This window comes from Sceloporus undulatus, chromosome 1, assembly GCF_019175285.1.
Source record: "Sceloporus undulatus isolate JIND9_A2432 ecotype Alabama chromosome 1, SceUnd_v1.1, whole genome shotgun sequence".
NCBI lineage: Eukaryota > Metazoa > Chordata > Lepidosauria > Squamata > Phrynosomatidae > Sceloporus > Sceloporus undulatus.
In genome coordinates, this window is record NC_056522.1 from 349,852,796 (window position 1) to 349,873,712 (window position 20,917).

Here is a 20,917-nt window from a genome sequence, read left to right on the forward strand (position 1 = left end):
TGGCCAAATAAACTGGGCTTCCCACATTCTCTCTTCAGGGAGTCCAGAAGATGCATGGCCCAAACTTTGGTTCTGGTGCAAACAGACCAGATGACATCCAGGACATTCAGCTGAACTCAAAGGGTGCTCAACAATGGCTCCTTTTCATCCTGGAGAGAAGTGACCAGTGGGGTCCCACAGGGTTCTGTCCTGGACCCAGTGCTATTCAACATCTTTATCAATGACTTGGATGGCAGAATTGGAGGCATACTTATCAAATTTGCAGATGACACCAAACTAGGAGAAGTGGCTAATACCCCTGAGGACAAGATCAAAATTCAAAATGACCTTAATAGATTAGAAAGCTGGGCCAAAGCTAACAAAATGAATTTCAACACAGAGAAATGTAAGGTACGGCACTTAGGGCAGAAAAATGAAATGCACAACTATAGGATGAGGGACACCTGGCTGAACAAGACTACATGTGAAAGGGATCTGGGAGTCCAAGTAGACCACAAATTGAACATGAGTCAACAGTGCGATGCGGCAGCTAACAAGGTCAATGCGATTTTAGGCTGCATCAGTAAAAGTATAGTACAGTGCGCCCGCGTTACGGGCTTGAGCGTACACGGGGCGCAAGGAGTGGCGTATCCTATTTGGATGAATGGGATGCATGGCACGTGTGCGCTGCCACACCACCGCACGCATGAGTCCCATTCATTTGAATAGGGCTCAAGCATAGGCAAAATTCGGCTTACGCGGGGGGGGGGGTCCGGAATGGATCCCTCGTGTAAGGTGAGGCTCAACTGTATCTAGATCAAGGGAAGTAATAGTGCCCCTCTATACTGCTCCGGTCAGGCCCCACCTGAACTATTGTGTCCAGTTCTGGGCACCACAATTTAAAAAGGATGTTGAGAAACTGGAGTGTGTCCAAAGGAGGGCAACTAAAATGGTGAAGAGTCTAGAAACCATGCTCTATGAGGAACGCCTTAGGGAGCTGGGGATGTTTAGTCTGGAGAAGAGAAGGTTAATAGGTGATATGATAGCCCTGTTTAAATACTTGAAGAGATGTCACATTGAGGAGGGAGCTAGCTTGTTTTCTGCTGCTGCAGAGACTAGGACCCAGAGCAATGGATGCAAGCTCCAGGACACAGTTGCAGTTCTATAGCTGACAAAAGACAGTTGACTTTACCTCCCCCCGATCTCTGCCACCCCATCCTCCACCTTGACCACTACAGAGCCTGGATCACCCTGAATCCAATGTGATCCAGCTGCCCATACTTCAAAAATAGCAAAGTCACACCAGAGTTTCATGGAAGCTCTGGAATAACCTGCAAGTTTTCTTAAGTCAGGTTAAAGGCTAAAGGAAAGGGGAGATAGGGACAAAAACAGAATCATGAAAGTAACCATTCAATGACTAGTGTGCAAGAATAAAGAGAAATAATTTAATGATCAGTTAGAGAAATAGAAGACAACAACAACAAAAAAGGAAGAATGAAACTTCTTCCACAAGATCTGGAACCTCAAAGAGAAGTTCAGACTAAGGGTGGGTATGCTTTATAATCAGAAGAGGAGCATATTACAAAATCAAGAGGGAATAAAAATATTCTGGAAGCAATACACAGAAGAGCTATATTAAAGAAATAAAAAATTAATGGCACATGGAAGACCATATGAATATGAATCCCAAATTCTAGAAAGTGAGGTGGAAGCGGCAATAAGAAAAATTGGGAATATAATAATAATAATAATAATAATAATAATAATAATATAGTTTATTTATACCTCCCGCCTCTCCCACGGATCGAGGCGGGATTACAACCTTAAAAGACACTTAGTACAATTTACAATCAATACAATAATAAAATACTAACATTGAATTTACCAAGAATTCCTATTAGTTCTCTAAAAATTACAATTCGTCCATTAGCCAACAATCAGAGTCAAGGAAGAGCAGTTGTCATAACCTTTTTATATAGAATTCAGTGGATGAGCTCGCCAGAACAGATCCCTTTTGAGTGCCTTCTTAAAGGCCTCTAAGGTAGTAATAAATCACCAAGAACAGATGATATTCCAATTGAATTGCTTCAAACTACACAGACAGAATCAACCCTAGTAAATATTCCAAGCAAATATGGGAAACAAAACGGTGGCCAACAGCGTGGAATCAATCAATATGCATCCCCATCCAAAAAAAAGAAGTCACAAAAGAGTGCAGCAACTATAGGACCATGGCATCAACTTCCCATGCAAGAAAAGTTAGTCTCAAAATTCTGCAGCATAGACTCCAATCATATATGGAGAAGGAATTACCAGAAGTGCAAGCAGGGTTCAGGAAAGGAAGAGGCACTAGGGACAACATAGCAAACATATGATGGCTAACAGAGTGCATCAAGGATTTCCAGAAGAAAATAAGCATTTACTTTACAGACTATAGCAAAGCCTTTGACTGCATAGACCACAAAAAAAGCTATGGATTGCTCTTAAAGATATGGGAGTGCAACTACATTTGATAGTCTTGGTGAGAAAATTGTACTTAGGATAAAAGGCTACAGTTAGAACAGAAGATGGGAAAACAGAATGGTTCCTTTTCTTTTCATTTCATTCTTTTTTCTTTTTTTGGCCACTCTATGTACAAAAAGGTTCAAAATATTAAGAGAGTACCTCTCTAACTAGCCAAGATGTCCAAGAGCCAGATAAGTCAGAACTAGATCAATTTAAGCTGTGCTCAGCTGAATTTCTCCAAAGTGATGTAAAAAATTACTTCAGACCACCCTTTCCCTGGCTTAATTTTTAACTGACATGATGTTTCAACATCTTGGCTAAAGGAGAGTCAGATCTGGCAAAACTCAGCTCCACCCTTGTACACATTTTTTTTATTCTTCTGCTAGCAGCTCTTAGCCAGCAGAGCAGTTCTGCCAGAAGATCATTCTGTCAGCAGATCTCTGAGATCAGCCTTCAACGGAAGTTTTTGACAACAGAAGGTTTGGGCTAGCAGAAAGTGATTATTTCTGGCAGGAGAGATCTATGTCTAATATTGACACATACACAACAGGAACTGACAACCATGGTAGGCCTGGGGGAACATTTTCTGCACCCTAACATCTTATGGAGCCTATGCAGGCTACCAAAAATACAAAAGAAGAAGAAGAAGAAGGGCGCCCTTTCTGCGGTCCCGGAAGGAGCTCCGTTTCGGAGCTCCTTCCAGCTTTGCATCACTGGGCGCAGCCTTTACATGGCTGTGCCAGCGACACAGAGGAGAAAGGGGCCAAGCAGCCCCTTTCTCCTCCTCCCCGCCGCTGCCGGGTGTCCTTGGGGCTTGAAGCCCCAAGGACACCCTTTCCAGGCCATGGGGAAGCGGCCTTTTGCAGCTTCCCCGTGGCCTGGAAAGCAGCGGATTGGGGATTTGGAGGCTGCCGTTGTAGCAGCTGAGGCCCCGATCTGGCGGGGAAAGGGCCGGTTACAGGCCGCCCCAAACGGGCGGTCTGTAACGTGCCAATGTAAATCACCCTTGGATCATTTCATTTTCTTATAATCTACATAAAACAAGACAAAAGAGGAGACAGGAAAGAGCCTGAAGTATCTATCTAATTTGTAAGAAAAGGCGGGGAAGATGTCTTACTCCTATGTTTCCAAATGAATCTAGGGAACATTTATTTACCCAGCAGAGTGAAAATCAGCTTAATCGACAGCTAGACAAACCAGACAGGCCATGACATGCTGTCAGCTAAGCTGGTGTTTTCTTATGCCAGGGGAAATGTTGTCTTCGTCCTCTTCTGGAAACATCACAGCATGTAGCATGGCCTGTAATGCTAGAACCACATTTGTGGTCACACAGTGTAACAAGTTTGTGCAGCCAAAAGTGCACAATACACCTTTGGGAATGTGCTGCAATAGAGAAGTGTGCCACCGAGACAGCTTGCTTTGAGCATTTTTCTCATGACAGGAGTAGCACCATGATCTTTGACATGTTTTTGTCTGTATAAATTTAAATAAGCTAAGGTGCAACTGCCTTATATTTTATATTCACAATACTCTCCCTCCCTTGGGAGAATGTAGAAAGAAATTTGCCTCAGAATTAGAAATCTACATAGAGTTTATAGTGGTAATACTGATGGCTGGAGGCAGCAATGAGCAAGAATTTAAACTAGCAGAGAGAATTGTGAAGCTCTCTTGATGCTGTTGGACTTCACCTCCCAGCATTCCATACTGGGAGTGTTCTGTGTTATTGCTAACTGCCATTGTGATGTTCTGGATTTTTATTTTTATTTTTTTAGAAACTGTTGCAGTTATTAAAGTAAGGTGGCATAGCGGTTAAGATGCTGACTCTGATGACTGCAAGGTCGGCCGACCAGAAATTCGAGTCCCAAGTTCCATGTGACGAGTGAACTCCCATTACTAGTCCCAGCTTCTGTCAGCCTAGCAGTTGGAAAGCATGTAAAAAGTGCAAGTAGATAAATAGGTGCCATTTCAGTAGGAGATTACAGCACTCCATGCAGTCATGCTGGCCTAATAATAATAATAATAATAATAAATTTATTTGTATACCATTTTTCCCTAGATCAAAATGGTTTACAGACTATAAACTATTAAAAACATCTCATAAAAATAGATAAAAACAAGTAATACAATTATACAAATACAATCATTGATAGGGTAAGGCAGAGAATCGATGGCATCAAGAGCGCTCAACTTCATTCCTTAGGGGGGAAGGCTTGGCAAAAAAGAAAGGTTTTAAGCTTCTTTTTAAATGTTTCTAGGGGGGTCATGAGACGGACCATAGAGTAACCTTTGAGAATGCAAGCTCCCTCAACTTAGTAACAGAGATAAGCACCAGAGGGAGAGAATAACCACTGGACCTCACCCCCTTTCCCACCACCATTCCCTTCTCCTTTTTTGTCGTGTCTTTTAGATTGTAAGCCTGAGGGCAGGGAACCGTCTAATTAAAAATAATAATTGTAAGCCGCTCTCATAGCCTTTAGGGCTGAAGGGCAGGATATAAATGCCATAAATAAATAAATAAAATCTTTATTGTTAAGGTAAAGTATAGTTACGTGTACAATGTGTAGATGCTATATGATAAGGGTTTGCCTGGGCCCGGGAGGGATGAGAGAACAGAATTTTGAGAGTGAGTGGTGATGGGTGGAATGTCTGAGGGGATTTTGAAAAGGCTGGTGTAGGCTAGCTGGTCAGGGAGTGAGAGTTGGATCTGTCCAAGTTAGGAATTAGATGGGTTTAAGAGTTTGAATGGTTAGGAGACTTTGGAGTTGTCTGCACAGGCTAAAAGGCCCATGTTCCCCTCCAGCCTCATGTTGTCCTGTTGAGATGATGAAGGACAAGACCCTGGGCCAGGATTGGGCCTAATCCTGCCAGACTGGACAGAGATCTGGTCTGGCCCTGGGGTAAATAGTCTTTAGCCCAGGTCAGTTTGATCCCTGATTTGCCAGGGAGTTTCCTGGAAGCTCCACAGCAAACCCTGATTGTTTAAATGGCCCCTCACACTCTCTATCTTGCTCTGTCACTCCTACTGAGAAACTCCCCATAACTATGTCTGATGTGGAAATGGGGGCCTAGCCAGGTAAATGTAGCCAGGTAAATGTAGCCAGGCGTCCCATTTCCATATCAGACATTGTGACAGAGGGAGCAATGGCGCGGCAAGGTAAGGAGCATGTGCCAGTAGTGGGTCCTACAGCAGTGTGAGGATGGGCATGTAAACCTCCAAGACATCCTGTCACCAACAGCCCTGCCCTGCAAACTCAGTTTTGTGGCTTTCTTGGTTGCATATATCCATCTGTAATGAGGTCTTCCTGTTTTCCTACTGCCTCACACTTTATCAAGCATTATTGACTTTTCTAATGAGTCATGTCATCTCATGATATCCCAAAGTATAATAGCCTCAATCTGATCACTTTGGCTTCAAGGGAGAGTTCCATATTGATTTGCCCTGTTTTTCCTATTTGTTTGTTTCTTATACTCTAGGACTAATGTATTGGGCAAATAAAACAAAGCAAATAAAGCAAACCTAGAGCAAATAGTAGAGTTGCCAGAGTGGAAACTGGAGAGGGCTTAAGAGTGTAAAAAGAGAATTTCAGCAAGGTGTTGGTTTTTTTACCTAGTTGTGTGACAAGTGACACCTGCTGAAATTCCCTCTTGGACTGAGGATCCTTCTCCAGTTTTTAGTCTGGCTACTCAATATGGCTATGCTGTTAGGTCTGATGAGAGTTGCAATTCAACAACATCACAAGGGCCATATAATTCCTAACCTTGATGTAAACTATGGGCAAACTAAACCTATATATCTTTGTTTAATGCGCTCTCCCTCACCCACACCTACCCATACCAGCTCAGTTCAATTTTTGTTTCAAAGCTCAGCTTACAGAAAAGTAGATCGGTTCTCAGGTTTTCCCATGGCTAAGAAAGCAGGTCAGACCCTTTCTATCAGCCTTCCTCTTGCTGATGTTCAGCATCACACCCAGAAAAACTGAAAGAACAGCCTAACAGATTTTAAAAAAACAGTAAAACTTCTGTAGTTTTTTAGGGTTCTTCAGCCTATGTGGCTGTGTTCTGGAAGAGTTTGTTCCTGATGTTTCACCAGCACCTGTGGCTGGCATCTTCACAGATGCTGGTGAAATGTCAGGAATAAACTCTTCTAGAACATGGCCACATATCCCCAAAAAACGACAAAAAACTGGATGCTGGCCATGAAAGCCTTCGATTTCACAGTAAACTTTTATACCATGACCCCACTCCCCCCCCCCCCTGTTCCAGATGTTTTAGCACCTCTATATTAACCGAAGATTGATTGGCAAAGGATACCTCTCCTGATTTTACATAACAGGCTGCCATCTTAAATGGTAAATTAGCCCCTTGTTAGCTGGATATAACTTGGTTCACAGCCAGTTAATAAACAAAGGCATGCCTAAACAAAAAGGTTTTGTCTTCCAACTTTAAATGCTGCAACACTTAAGGTTGTGTCAAACTGCTTTGTTTCTACAGTGTAGATGCACCCTAAGTAGTCTGCATTTCTGTGCTGGAAAAATATTAGGGCTGAATCAGGCCCACAAAAATGTCTGATGGGCTATAAATACAGTCTAAGCAAGACTGGAGTGAGTGCATAGATTTGTTATAGCTAATGGATCGCTGATGTCTAATCCATCAAGACTAAGTCATAACACCAACAAAGCACACAAAGTTAGTCACCGACTGAAATGTTTTGTAGAGTATGATAGGTACTGCATAATCCTGATAAGTAGATCTTTTTTTAAAAAAAGGAAACAACAACACCTGAAAAGGTATTCTATTTTCTTTGGCTTAACAGATTAGAGATAGATGAATGAGAAACACAGGAGTGGGAGATTAATAATAATAATAATAATAATAATAATAATAATAATATGGATTGAGGTGGGATTACAACCGTAAAATAGCCACAAATAACAATAACATCCAATCTACACACAATAAAACAGCACGTCACCTAAAAACTCAATTCAAGACAATAAAAAGAAGAGGACCCATTATATGGAATCAGACCATCTGGCACAGTAATTGTCTACACTGCGGTGGCTCAGCAGTGCCTTTCCGGGGTTTCAGATAAGAACCATTCTTGCTGTCCCTCAGTTTGCCAGATATGTATACTCCAACTTTTTACAGATTGAAATTGGGACACACTGGTCCAAGTAACATCTGAATGTGATGGCAAAAGTTACTAATGAGAAAGACCACAAAAGCTAGGAGTGGCCGAAACACTTTGCATTTTCCATAGCATATGGATACTGCGGACTGTCAAAAAACAAATAAATGGTCCTACAACAAATCAAGTCCAAACTCTCCCTAGAAGCCAAGATGATTAAACTGAGACTGTCATACATTGGACACACGATGAGACAATACAGCTTTGGCAAGATAGAAAGCATCAGGAAAAATGGAAGACTTCATTACAGATGACAGATCCATGAATCTGCTAGATCCGAGCAGGGCTGTTGAAGATAGTGTTATTTGGATGTCTCTCATTCATAAGGTCACCATAAATCGAAGTCAACTTGACTGTAAGATTCCACCCCTCCTCCCCCTTTTTGCTGAATTATTTGAATGAAAACTACTTTTGCATTTCGACCTCAGATTGCAGCAATTGAGGTAAACTGGTGGGGTTGGGGAGAAAGAAACTGGGACACTTTAAAACCAGCTGAAAAAAGTGGGATGTCAGAGGATTAACTAGGACTGTCCCTGACTCACTGCCATACTGAGACAGTTGGAGGATATGCAGATATTGAACCTGGGACCTTTCACATGTAAAGTCTGTGCTCTTTCACTAAGTTATGGCTCTTGCCTGAGATAGGCTTCTTCATTCAGCACAGGTCTCATTCACCTCAATTCCCATCTTACTGCATAAACACTAATCTGATCTGAGTTTTAATCAAAATCCTCTGTATGGACCTTAAAATCCCTCACAAAATCAATTTTTATAGCAACCAAAAACAAAGCACGAGAAGTAAGTAGCTTTGAAATATGCACAATCTATTTCATTCGCTGAGTGTGGCTGACTTTTATTGTCACATTCCAGAAATTTCCAGAGGTGATCCAAAATATAAAGAAGACAAGTTTTCTTCATGCAGCAAACAATGCCAAAGATAATGGACAACCCGCTCATCTATTCTGAATGTTAAAGAGCTTCATAGTCATTCTGTCTTTCAAAATTATTTGATACATCATCACTTCCTCTGCCTTGGAAAAAACATCATTTGAATGTTCTACTCTTGTTCTTTGGAATCGCTATCTTCATTAAAAATAAATTAGCCTCTCTCTGCAGTCTATAAGAACATCTTTTAAAAGAGTGAATGAAGTGTAAATAGGAACACAGGCCTACAGAAAGCTTGGAACAACGGTTGTCAGGTTGCATATTCCACAGAGAAAGAGATAGTCCCTGGTGGCCAATTAATTGCCCTCATCACTGCTGTAGTTCAGAAAACAAGAAAACAGGTGGTGACCTATTACAGTTCTGCACAATTTTGCCCACATATTCCTTTGTTTAATACAAAATGACATTTACAGGAACATTTGATCATACTGAGAGCTCATTGCTAATACACAACTTGAATACTCAGGTAAATAAATAAATAATGGAGATCATATTGGATTAATGCAATGGAGATTAACACCTACACAACTTCCTAGCACCTTAAGAAATTTTGGGGGGCTCACCTCTGGGTGCTTCAACAATCTTAACTGAGATAAAATTGCAACTGGGAGAAGGCTTTTTTTAGTTGCTGCCATTTGCTTAAACAAACTCTCCCAGGGACAATTGTCTGGGAGACGTACTAATGTCTTTCAAGTATTCTTTTATATCATTTTATATTCTCTTAATTAACATAATTTTATTTCAGATGTAACTACTTTTTGTGTTGCCATTTTATTGTTTTGTTAGATTATCACCCCCATCCAAAACACTATTATTGTAAGTGTGTAGAAAGACCCAGGGTTGTGTGCTCCACACTCGACCCCTCCACTTCTAACCTCCCTGTGTTGCCAAAGAAAGTCTGAAAAGGAGGTGTAACTGCATTCTATTATTATTATTATTATTATTATTATTATTAAGAAGCTCTTCCAGAAAAAAATGGAAATTTCACACAAGCTCAAGTGACTATGCCAGAAAATGTTCCTAAAATACTTGAGGTTCAAATGTCAAGGGACCATGATCCAGAAGATAATTCATCTTTCATTGGTATAGGGTTGGCCAAATCATCATTTTAGCCGCTCTGATCAATATAAAGGTATAAAAGTCTGCACAGCTAAGCAGACATGTCTTGCCTGCTCTATGCATCCATTTGCCATTCACCTGCTATTTTTTAATTATTGCTGGACCACTCAACCTACAGGGTTGGGCAACAAATTCAAGAAGGTTAGCACTTTTCTTAAGGTTGGGAATTAGAATTCTCTTTGAATTCTGAACTGTCTTGGAATCAGACCTCATTAACTCTTCCCAAATACAATTAACCTTTCATTGACTTTACAATCTAGAATATAGAACAGTTTATAGTTTAGATTTAAAAACTATTACCTGATATAATACTTTTCTGTACTGACTTTTACTTTTACTTTGTAAATCATTTTACGTAGGTTCTGGAAACTTTTAAGCTGAACTTTGCTTCGGTTCAAAAAAAAATCCAGGTACCAAGTATGACCCTTTACATGCCAAGCGAAAGTTAGTCATAACATTAGCCTAACTTTAAGCATTCTAGTAATTGGAGAAAGAAAAGCAGAATTTCGATGATTTAGCATGATTTAGTATAACTTCTGAAACATAGCCAGACTTAAATAGAAAGTTGACAAGAATCATAGCATTTAATTAGCTACACTAGTGGCCCAATTAAGTATTTTACTTGCTAGTTTTATACTTCCAGCTTTGACAATTATATCCTTTATAATTAATCTCAAGTGTATGTTAAATTTGCTGTCTCTGCTGTCAATGTTATCACAAAGAGGCTTCCATGCTACACTCATGTAACCCCACAGCCAACTGTGATATTTGGAAACTCTTCCTAAAATGTTCCATGTGTTCTAGTTGCTAAATGAAGTGTTTTCTGTGTTACCAGTTTCTAGTGAAGTGTTTGAGATGCTTTGTCTTATGTTTGTCTATTTAGATTTGACTTGATAGCCCACCAGGATGTTTCAAACCTAAATAATCCTGATTGTGAAACTGGTACATTTGCAAACTAATTAAGGACTTAGTTACAAAGAGGAAACGTGGCTCTGTGTAATGCAAGCCATTCACATTTTTGCACCAGCACCTGTGAAATTCACAAAGATTGTACCATGTTCCACTCAGTCTCTTCTGAAATTCTTTTGGAGAAGCGTCAGGTTAGGTGTAACCTTAAAATGTACTCCCCTTCTATGTTTCCCAATTTGTAAGGAATTGGGTGTTCATACATACTTCTCTGAAACCAGTTATTGTCCACTGCATTACAAATTTTTACACTGCCTTCATTTCACAGATTGATTTTCGTGAAGGAAATCAACCATGTGTCCATGCAACACTTTCAGTGCAATGAAAAACCTCAGGTCTGATAACTTCGGAAGAAATGTGACACAAGGAACAAGCAATTCCCACCAAAGCACAAATGCCCAGGGCAGAACACAGTAGCATATGACAGTTCAATCTGAACAGCAGGTTAGAGCACAAGAAGTAATTAAAGCCAAAGAATTTACAAGAAGTTTGCTCAGAACAAAGCATTCTTCCACCTTCCTCCTTTAAAAACCATTTATTGCCCAAATAACTTGCACTGGAATCTACAATCCTTATTTTATTTTATGAATATCACAGCTTTCTCCCAGCGCAGGATTCAAGGCAATTTACAACCATTTTAAAAACAAAGTATATACTATTTATTTATTGAATTTATATGCTGTGTAAAAAAAACTATTAATACAAGACTTAAACCACAATTAAACCTGAGTTCTGTTTTTTAAAAGACAAGTTTAAACATGTTAAAATGCATTTAAAACACAATAAAACAGAAACAAAACACTCCCCATTGAAAGCTTCATCTGCCACAGCTTATTAAAAATCAAATGCCTCCATAAATAAAAAGATCTTTACCTGCTAGTGTAAAGGCAGCATGGCAGAGGTCATTAAGACTTCGTGGGAAAAGAGAGTTCCATACCTTAGGAGCCACAGTGAGAGGATCTCTCCTGTGTCCTCACCAAATGTGATGGTGATGGTACCAAGAGAAAGCTTTCTCTTGTGGATGTTAAAGCTTGGGAAGGCTCACAGTCTTTCAGATAGTCTGGATCCAAGCCATATGGGGCTTTAAAGGTCATAACCACTATTTTGATTTCTGCCCAGAAACAGCTCAGCAGTCAGTGAACCTCTTGATTAGCTAATTAAATAAATATGAATCATAGAATCATAGAGTTGGAAGAGACCAAAAGAGCCATCCAGTCCAACCCCCTGCCATGCAGGAGCTCACAATCAAAGCACCCCCAACAAGTGACCATCTAGCTTGTTATAGACTTTCAAGGAGGGAGACTCTACTACACTCCGGGGGAATGTGTTCCACTATCAAACAGCTCTTACTGTCAAGAGGTTCCTCCTAATGTTTAAGTTGAATCTCTTTTCCTGGAACTTGCAACTATTATTCCGTGTTCTAGCAGAAAACAAGCTTGCTCCATCCTCAATATGACATCTCTTCAAATACTTAAACGGCTATCACATCACTTCTTAACCTTCTCTTCTCTAGGCTAAACATACCCAGCTCCCTACATCTCGCCTTATAAGCCATGGTTTCCAGACATGCTCCAACTTGTCAACATCCTTTTTGAATTGTGGTGCCCAGAGCGGGACACAGTTCCAGTTCATCTATAATCCTAAGTCTGGAATTCTTGCTCCAACGGGGTGGTCTCCAATGTTGTTGAACTACAATTTCCAGCATTCTTCACCGTTACTTATGTCTGCTAGGACTACTGTCCATTGTAGTTCAGTAACATCTGGAGGGACAAGCATGGTTCACAGCTATTTCAACTTCTGAAATGTCTAGAATTTACCACAAATGATTTCATAGAGTTGTTATTCATCTTCCATCTTCTCCTACAAGTGAAGCTATAAACATATACAGATGATTACTGTATATGACTGCTGAGCAAAATGAGGGCATTAATCCCCATGAGACTTATTTTCCTCCCCCTACCAAGAATTTTTCTTTCAGTCCCCAAATTTATAGCATTGCAATAACAAAACCTCATTTGAGCGTGTAGAAATAGTGTTTAGGCATCCAAAGAAAATAGGCAGGAAAAGTTACCAAAGAAATGCAAACACAGCAAATATGAGTTCTAAGTGTGAACTATTTTTACTGTCTCTCACTGACTGCAATGCTAGAAATTTAGGAACTGAAGAAAAAAGGTCATGGGGGGGACAGAATTTTTATGGGTGGCAAGTGCAATGCCCTCATTCCCACCTCCCAGGTAGCTATACCTCTGTCTAACTCTAGATATCAGATATCAGACTGCATAACTAGAGTGCAGGAGAGTCTCCTAGTTTCATCTGATCTACTATGGACTGTTAAAACAGACAGTCAACCTAGATTATGGTTAAGAAGCAGAAGGAAACGTTATCATTTGAGCTTTTGTCACACATTAGAACCTGGCTGGAGAAATGACCTGACCAACATTTCGCAACACAGATGAGTGGGTAAATCAGTCATGGCAAATGTTTTACTTGGTAAGTTGATTGTATTATGACAAAACATCCTGTACTAAACTCCTTCTTGCCACATGTCAGATTAGTTCCATGGGAATTTCTTTATAGATAAAATGCATATTATATTGTGCTTCCAGGGATCATGGGCCAAATAACCAACAGAATGCTGCTAAGTAAGCTTTAGATCAATACAAACTGCTACTGCCCAGGTGTAGCCTGGAATACATCCCTCTGAGCCTAGTCCAAGGCAGATGTTCTACTACACTCTTGCCATTATTCTAAACATATCTTTTTCCTACAGGAAGGTCAGCAGTTGGTGCAATGCAGTAAGTTGCTGTGCCAGCTGCAAGGAGGCATCACTTTTCACAAAATCCTCCTGGAAGTGTGATACCAAAGCAATTAACCCTTTCTCAACAATACCACAGAACACAGTTCTGTCTTCTCATCTTTAGTCTGCTTTACTTATAACCATAGCTTTGGGAGCAGTTTATTCTTCAAACACATATATTTGTGAGTCACATTTACCAAGTTTCCAGGATCTCAGCAAAAATCACAAATGCTTTCCTTTGCTGACAAAAAATTGTTCCATTACTGTACGCTCCTTGGCCGCAAGACATTCAATACAATAAGCAGCTAAAGCGATTTAATTTACTTTTCAGAAATGATTCCTGATAACAGCAAAAGGAATGCCTAAGGACAAAAGCAAATTCCTCTGAGTTGACGCTCACTCAGAATACCTGACTTGTACAGCTACACAGCCTGTTTCTTCATTAACTCGGTGATCATTCATTAGCTCGCTGAGGTTAAAGGACAGGGCAAAATGCTCTGTAGTTGGCAGAAGCCTAAATGCCTCTGTATGCAGCTCAGATGGCATGATAAAAAAATAACAGCCAAAAAGAAGGAGGGAAGCTTTCTCATACATGGAAAGGATGCAGCCTTCCCTAAACTGCTGTCATCGAGATGTTTTGGACTATAACTGAACAAACCAGCACAGCCAGTGATCAGGAGTGACTGGGAATCATAATCAAAAACATCTTGAGATAATGTGCAGCAAATCTTTTTTCACTTTCTGTGATGTTTGCCTTTTGGTTTGGAAGTTTGTGTGGTATTTTGTAATGCCTTTTACTGTTCTGAGTGTTTTATGTGATACTGCTTTCATAATAATAGGAACAACTTCCTAATGAATATAAATACTGTAGAGTGCTTTAGAAAGATAGTAACTTGCACAAAAGGGCCTTTCCTTGTCTCCTAACACCCATAGAATCATACATGAGTATAGCACTTTGTTTCCAATTAAACTGCCAGGGCTTAATCCTATGGAATTCTGGGCTTTATAGTTTGGAGAGACTCAGGAGATCTCTGGACAAGAATACCCTGTACTAAACTGTAATTCCTATACTAAACTGTAAATCCCAGAATTACACAGAATGCTGCCATGGCAGTTACAATGAAAGCACATTCCTCTACTGTATACATTTGTCCCTCCATCTCCACAAATTCTTTATCCACAGATTCAACCATTCACAAATTGAAATTATCACACACACACACTGCAAAAAGCAAGGCTTGATATTGCCATTTTATATAAGGGATGCCATTTAACTATGCCATTGTATTTAATGGGACTTCAGCATACACAAATTTTGGTATCCACAGAGAGGTCCTGGAACCAAGCCTCGGTGGACGGCAAGAGCTCAGTGTAGTTGTTTAGCTGGGATCCCAAGGCCTATCTACTCCATATCCCTGCCAGGAATCTACCTGTAAAGCATCACAGACAGATGACTATATGATTTCTTTTTTTAAAAAACTACAAACAAAAGAGAGTCTACTACTCAAGTGATATATACCATACCAGTCATATTCAAAACGGTGGTCCCTGGACTGGTTCCAGTCCCTGAGACAGAGGCTGCTGGTCTCTGGCAAGTGTCCAGGAAATAACAAACAACAATTGCAGCAATGGGCACAAATATGGTGCCAGTCCCTGGCACAACGGAAAAAAATTAATTGCTGACCTCTCACATCAGATAGCCTGAGAGACACTGATCCACACAACTATTGAACAGGTCCTACTATCAAGAGGTTCTTCATAATCTTTAGGTGTAATCTTTTTTCTTTCAGTTTGAATCCATTGGTCCATGTCCTAGTCTCTAGAGCAGCAGAAAACTAGCTTGTTCCATCCTCAAGATGACATCTCCTCAGTTATTTAAAGACAGCCATCTTGTCACCTTTCACCCTTCTCTTCTCCAGGCTAAACATACCCAGCTTCCTATGTCATTCCTCACAGGGCTTGGTTTCCAGACCTGTTGTTCATCTTGAGTCTAACTTGCACTGCAAAAATAATACAAGTTTGACATAATTTTAACTGTCATCACTCAATGCTATGAAATTCTGGAATTTGTACTTTCATTTTATATTTTTAAAAAAATAAAGATTTTTTTTTAAAAAATGTACTTTCATGAGATATTTAGTCTTCTCAGTCAGAGAGCTCTGGTGCCACAAAAAACTACAAATCCCACGATTCGACAGGATGGAGGCTTTGTTGAAACAGCTTCACTGACTACAAGTACATTCCTGGGCAGAATTCAGAGTGTCTGCTAATACCTTTAAAGCCCTACATGTCTAATTTTAAGATATTTGTGTGAAGGGTTTATCTTGGCCTCATCATCGTCAGGGGCATGTTTGGTAAGGATACAGGGAGCAGCCTATTCAATGGCTGCTCCCAGGCTGTAGAACGTGTTTCTATAGGAGGTTTGATTAGCCAAAGCTCTGCTCTCCTTCCACCAGCCAGCAAAGTACTTATTTATGCAGGCCTTTGGTGTTTATATTATGAGTCAGATTAATGTTTTGAATGTGGTGTGCTGTGGATTTATATTTTAATCACGTCTTAAATGTACTTAAATTTTGGGGTTTTATTATAAAATTTTCTGTTTAATTGTTTTTAACTTTTATAAATGTGATTCTAGCTGCCCTTGTTTTAGATTTTTTGAAAGCAACCTTTAAGTCCCTTGCTGGGAGAATGGTGAGTATGAATTAATTCAATAAATAATATCATATACAGTGGGCCCTCCACATTCACCAGGGTTAGGGACATAGGACCCCTGTGAAAGTGAAAAAAACTCAAATAAAAACTTTTTTTTTTACCAGAAAGAACATTCCTCTAGGAATCTCTAGGTCCTCCATCACAACACTATGGCTAACATCTGGCAGAAACTGACCACAGAGTTGCACTGGAGGACCTACCAATGCCTACAGAAGAGTTCTCTCTAGGAATCTCTAGGTGCTGAAGTTTGACTCAATGGTCAACGTCTGGCAGAGTTACACTGGAGGACCTAGAGATTCCTAGAGAGAACATATTAATCAAATCTGTGAATAATCAAATCTGAAAAAGTTAAAGCCACAAATGTGGAGAGCCAAATGTAATTTTATGTCACCTGTCAAACACAGTATCAACTGTGAAGAAAGGTTAAATTATTAGACTCCATGGCCTAAGTAAAGCCAATCAATCACAGCCTTCAGAATGCTGTAAGCGGAGACACATGGGTAAAAGAATATAAAACTAGAGGCTGGTCTGTTAAATGGTGAGATAGGGCCAGTTAGAAATAGAGACTCTGGCGATTATCATACAGGGACGGGACATCATTGTCCTATCCCTGCCCTGTCCTTCTCATCCGATCACAGGAAGGACTTTTACACTTAACCTGCCATTGACCCGTCCATCGTGCTGATCCTGACATTCAGCCATCCAGAAGCGCTAGCGAAAGTGATTGCGCAAAAGACTTTCACATCCCATCACGCTGATCCTGTCATTCAGCCATGAGTGAAATGGAATTGTCCTGCCATTTGCTGTCATTTTATATTAATGGAAGAGCCCATTAATACGATTACACTTCACGGATGGGATCAGCGTGATGTTATGTTAAAGTGTTTCATGTGAACACTTTCACTAGCACTTACCAGACAGGAGATCGGGTTCACGGATGGGATAAGGGCGGAGGAGCGATCCCATCCCTATCCCATTCCCGTGTGATAATCGCCAGGAATAGGGACAGATAGGAACAGGTTAAATCCTGAGAGGGAAAGTTAGAGACAGGGCTGGGGGCATCATTAGAAAGGCCCAGGGGGTGTGGATCACACCAGGTGACACCTTAAGGGGGGGTGACACCACTGCTCCCCAAATATCTGCCTTTTGGTAGAAATGGGATGTGGCATTCACCTGTGTCCCTTTAAAATGCTGAAGAGAAGGTGCAAGTGAGTGAAACTCAGTGAAAAAAGAAAGGAGAAGCCCCAGGTTTTATTTAAAAATAATTTTAAGATTTTAAGATATATATTTTTTTAAAAATGCAGTATGAAAAATGTGGTCCAGCATCATCTGAACCTCCTGCATTCCCAAGTGGCACCCCTGGTTATACAGTAAACCTTCAATGTTTTGCTGTTTACTTTTGCTCCTCAACAGATTTTATTCCTGATTAATTAAGGCAATTAGATTACATGCTACCAAATGAAAGCTAACAATAAACATATGTCCAGTATAAGAGTCATCCTGAGGCCCAAGAACCAGACCCAGGAAGGGGTTGTAAGGTCAGAAAGACAAGTTGAGTGACAGGAGCTTGAATTGCAGAAGGGATCTATCACATCAGTGGTCACATATCCAATACTGAAATCAAATGTCACTGGATACCTAATGCAATAATATTTTTCATTCAAAGAATATTGGAGGAATATGCCACCCAGAAAATGATTTGACCATAAATGACAGATTACTGCCATTGAAGCTGAGTAGACCTGGCTCTTTTGGAAACACCTGGCAACCCTTCTCTGAGCTTTTGGGTTGAAAAGTGCAATCACTGACTGAAATCTATTGGTGAACTATGCCAGCTCAGGCAGTGAGAGCTGGAGGAAAAAGGTCACAGGCACACTGGCCACGAAAGGCATAGAGCACTGAAAAAATAGGATGCTCAAAGCCAGCAGATATTGTCTGCCTTCCTCTTTTTCAGCTATGCAACCTTGAAAGAAATACAACTACTATCAGTTTTAACTACAGTCAGCCCTTCTTATACATGGATTTTTTATACACAGATTCAAGCATCCACGGTTTGAAAATGTTCCAAAAAAGTATAAATTTCAAATATCAAACCTTGATTTTCCATTTTTATAAGAGACACCATTTTGCGATGTCATTATATTTAATGGGACTTGAGCATCCACAGATTTTGTTATCCACGGGGGATTTTGGAACCAAACCTTAACATATAACAAGGGTCCACTGTATAAATTTTATGCCATAAAACATAAATATTGGGTTACTGTCTGAGTAACCTCAGTTACGATTCAATTTCCAGCATAATGAGCAGACAGGAGTTTTGACTCAATTAATAGTTGTTGTTTTTTAAAAATTAGACATTTCCCTGTTCTTTTATATTCAAATAGAAAACACTCCATCTTAATTAATAAGCCCTTGTTTTCATCAAACACATCATCAAGAACTGCTCTGTCTTACAACTGTACCAGCCTAATGAGCTGAAGCCAATTCCTTGATGAAAGTGTCAGATTAAAAGCAAGAAAACCAACTCCTTTGTTTATTCACAGAACACACCACGCAAAAAGCAACAGGGTAGACCCCCATCCTCCTTCTCCCCTACTGTACAATTTATTAACAACGAAGGAAAGCCACTGAAAGTCACTGCAGAAAATCAGATCTCTCAATTCCACTTAAACTCTGGACTCTTGCTTGGTCTAGCAAAGACCCATCGCAGAAATAAAGCTAACAACTGAGAGCCACATCAAGCTCAAACATGTTTCATACAGCTGCTAGAGAATGACAGGTTTTGATCACCATCCCATGTGCTGAATTCAGATCAAGGGATTAAGCAGGAAGCCTCCTCCTATTAGCATCAGATTGCCTCCATGGAATTTTTAATCCCTATTTAGAAGTCATCTAACAGTGTGACTACGGGCACAAGAATCACTTGTGTTTCTGAATCCTTGTTAATAAACATAGACATAGCAGATATAGAGATCCATTAGCTCCTGAGTTTAGGCAATGGAATTACATTTTGGCTTAGAATTTAAGTCATGTTTGGTAACCCAGTTCACCATTTCTTGTTCTCTTCCCCCTCTTCCCTTTCTTCCTCTGTTTCAAACCTGCTTGCCTCAAAGCCAGCCAGCATTGGGATAGCAGTATAATTGTACACTGTTACAAACACTATAATCAGTAGCTCTAGTCAGGTATTCCAAATGAGCACTAAACTCTGCAGGAGGGGAACATGCAACGTACCAGCCCCACATCACTTGGCAATCAATTTGAAACAGTGCCTCCTATATGCGTGAAAGGCTCTCCACATAAACCAGGATGCTGGAAAACCAGGGTTCAGAAATGTGTAGAAAATCTGCACTCACACACAGGAGATTCACCACTTCAGACCTGCTTTTTTGCATGAGGACAGTAATAAAGGAAGGGCTCATGTTCTCTTCTCTTTCTGTGTTTCATTTAGCCCTTATGCTGAATGCGTGGATCAGAGTAGCACTTCCAGCAGTTCTAATATGTTCCTCTTCAATCAAGTAAATCTGGCTTTTAATTGTATATTAGTCTGCCATTCAGATATAATGCAGTTTGATACCGGTTTAACTCCCATGGCTCAATGGATCTAGGAGTCCTAGTAGACTACAAGTTGAACATAAGTCAGTAGTGTGATGCGGCAGCTAATGTAATTCTAGGCTGCATCAATAGAAGTATAGTGTCTAAATCAAGGGATATAATAGTGCCACTCTCTTCTGTCTTGGTCAGGCCTCGCCTAGAATACTGTGTCCAGGTCTGGGCACCACAATTCAAAAAGGTTGTTGAGAAGCTGGAGTATGTAGAGAGGAGGGTGATCAAAATGGTGAAGGGCCTGGAAACCATGCCCTCTGAGGAATGACTTAGGGAGCTGGGGATGGATAGCCTGGAGAAGAGAAGGTTAAGAGGTGATATGATAGCTTTGTTTAAATATTTGATGGGATGTCATATTGAGGATGAAGCAAGATTGTTTTCTGCTGTTCCAGAGAATAGGACTAGGAACAATGGATGCAAGCTGCAGGAAAAGAGGAATTTCCTGACAGTGAGAGCTGTTCAACAGTGGAACACCCTCCCTAGGAGGGTGGTGCAGTCTCCTTCTTTGGAGGTTTTTAAACAGAGGCTGGGGGCCATCTGTTGAGAGTGCTCTGATTGTGAGTTCCTGTGTGGCAGGGGGTTGTACTGGATGGCCCTTGTGGTCTCTTCCAACTCTATGGTTCTATGAATGCCATGGAAATCTGGGATTTGTAATCATGTGAGATATTTAGCCTTCCCTCTCAGTGAACTCTGGTGCCACAACAAACTGCAAATCCCAAGATTCCATACCACTGAGCCATGGCAGTTAAACAAACAGTTAAAACAAACTGCATTATTTATTCAGTGCAGATCAGACCTAAGATATGTAGTGCATTTATACAGTGCAGATCAAACCTAAGTAGCACCAAATTATTTATCAATACAGTGCGCCCACTCCATATGTGGGCACACCATACGTGGGTGCATCACCATAAAATGAATGGTGCATGTGCCCACCGCACGCATGCGCCACACCACTGCAAGCACAAGCCCCATTATATTGAATGGGGCTCGAACTTATGCAGGATTTGCCTTACGCAGGGGGGTCTGGAACTTATCCCTGCATAAGGCACGGCTCCACTGTAAAAGTAAAACCAAAGCAAGACTTCTTTAGACTTCCA

The 20,917-nt window shown here is 40.5% G+C and overlaps 1 protein-coding gene across 1 annotated transcript in view; it reads right to left on the reverse strand.

The window, feature by feature from the left end:
• KCNK10 (potassium two pore domain channel subfamily K member 10) overlaps positions 1-20,917 on the reverse strand; it is a 98,179-nt gene that overhangs the window by 41,480 nt on the left and 35,782 nt on the right. The window lies entirely within an intron of this gene.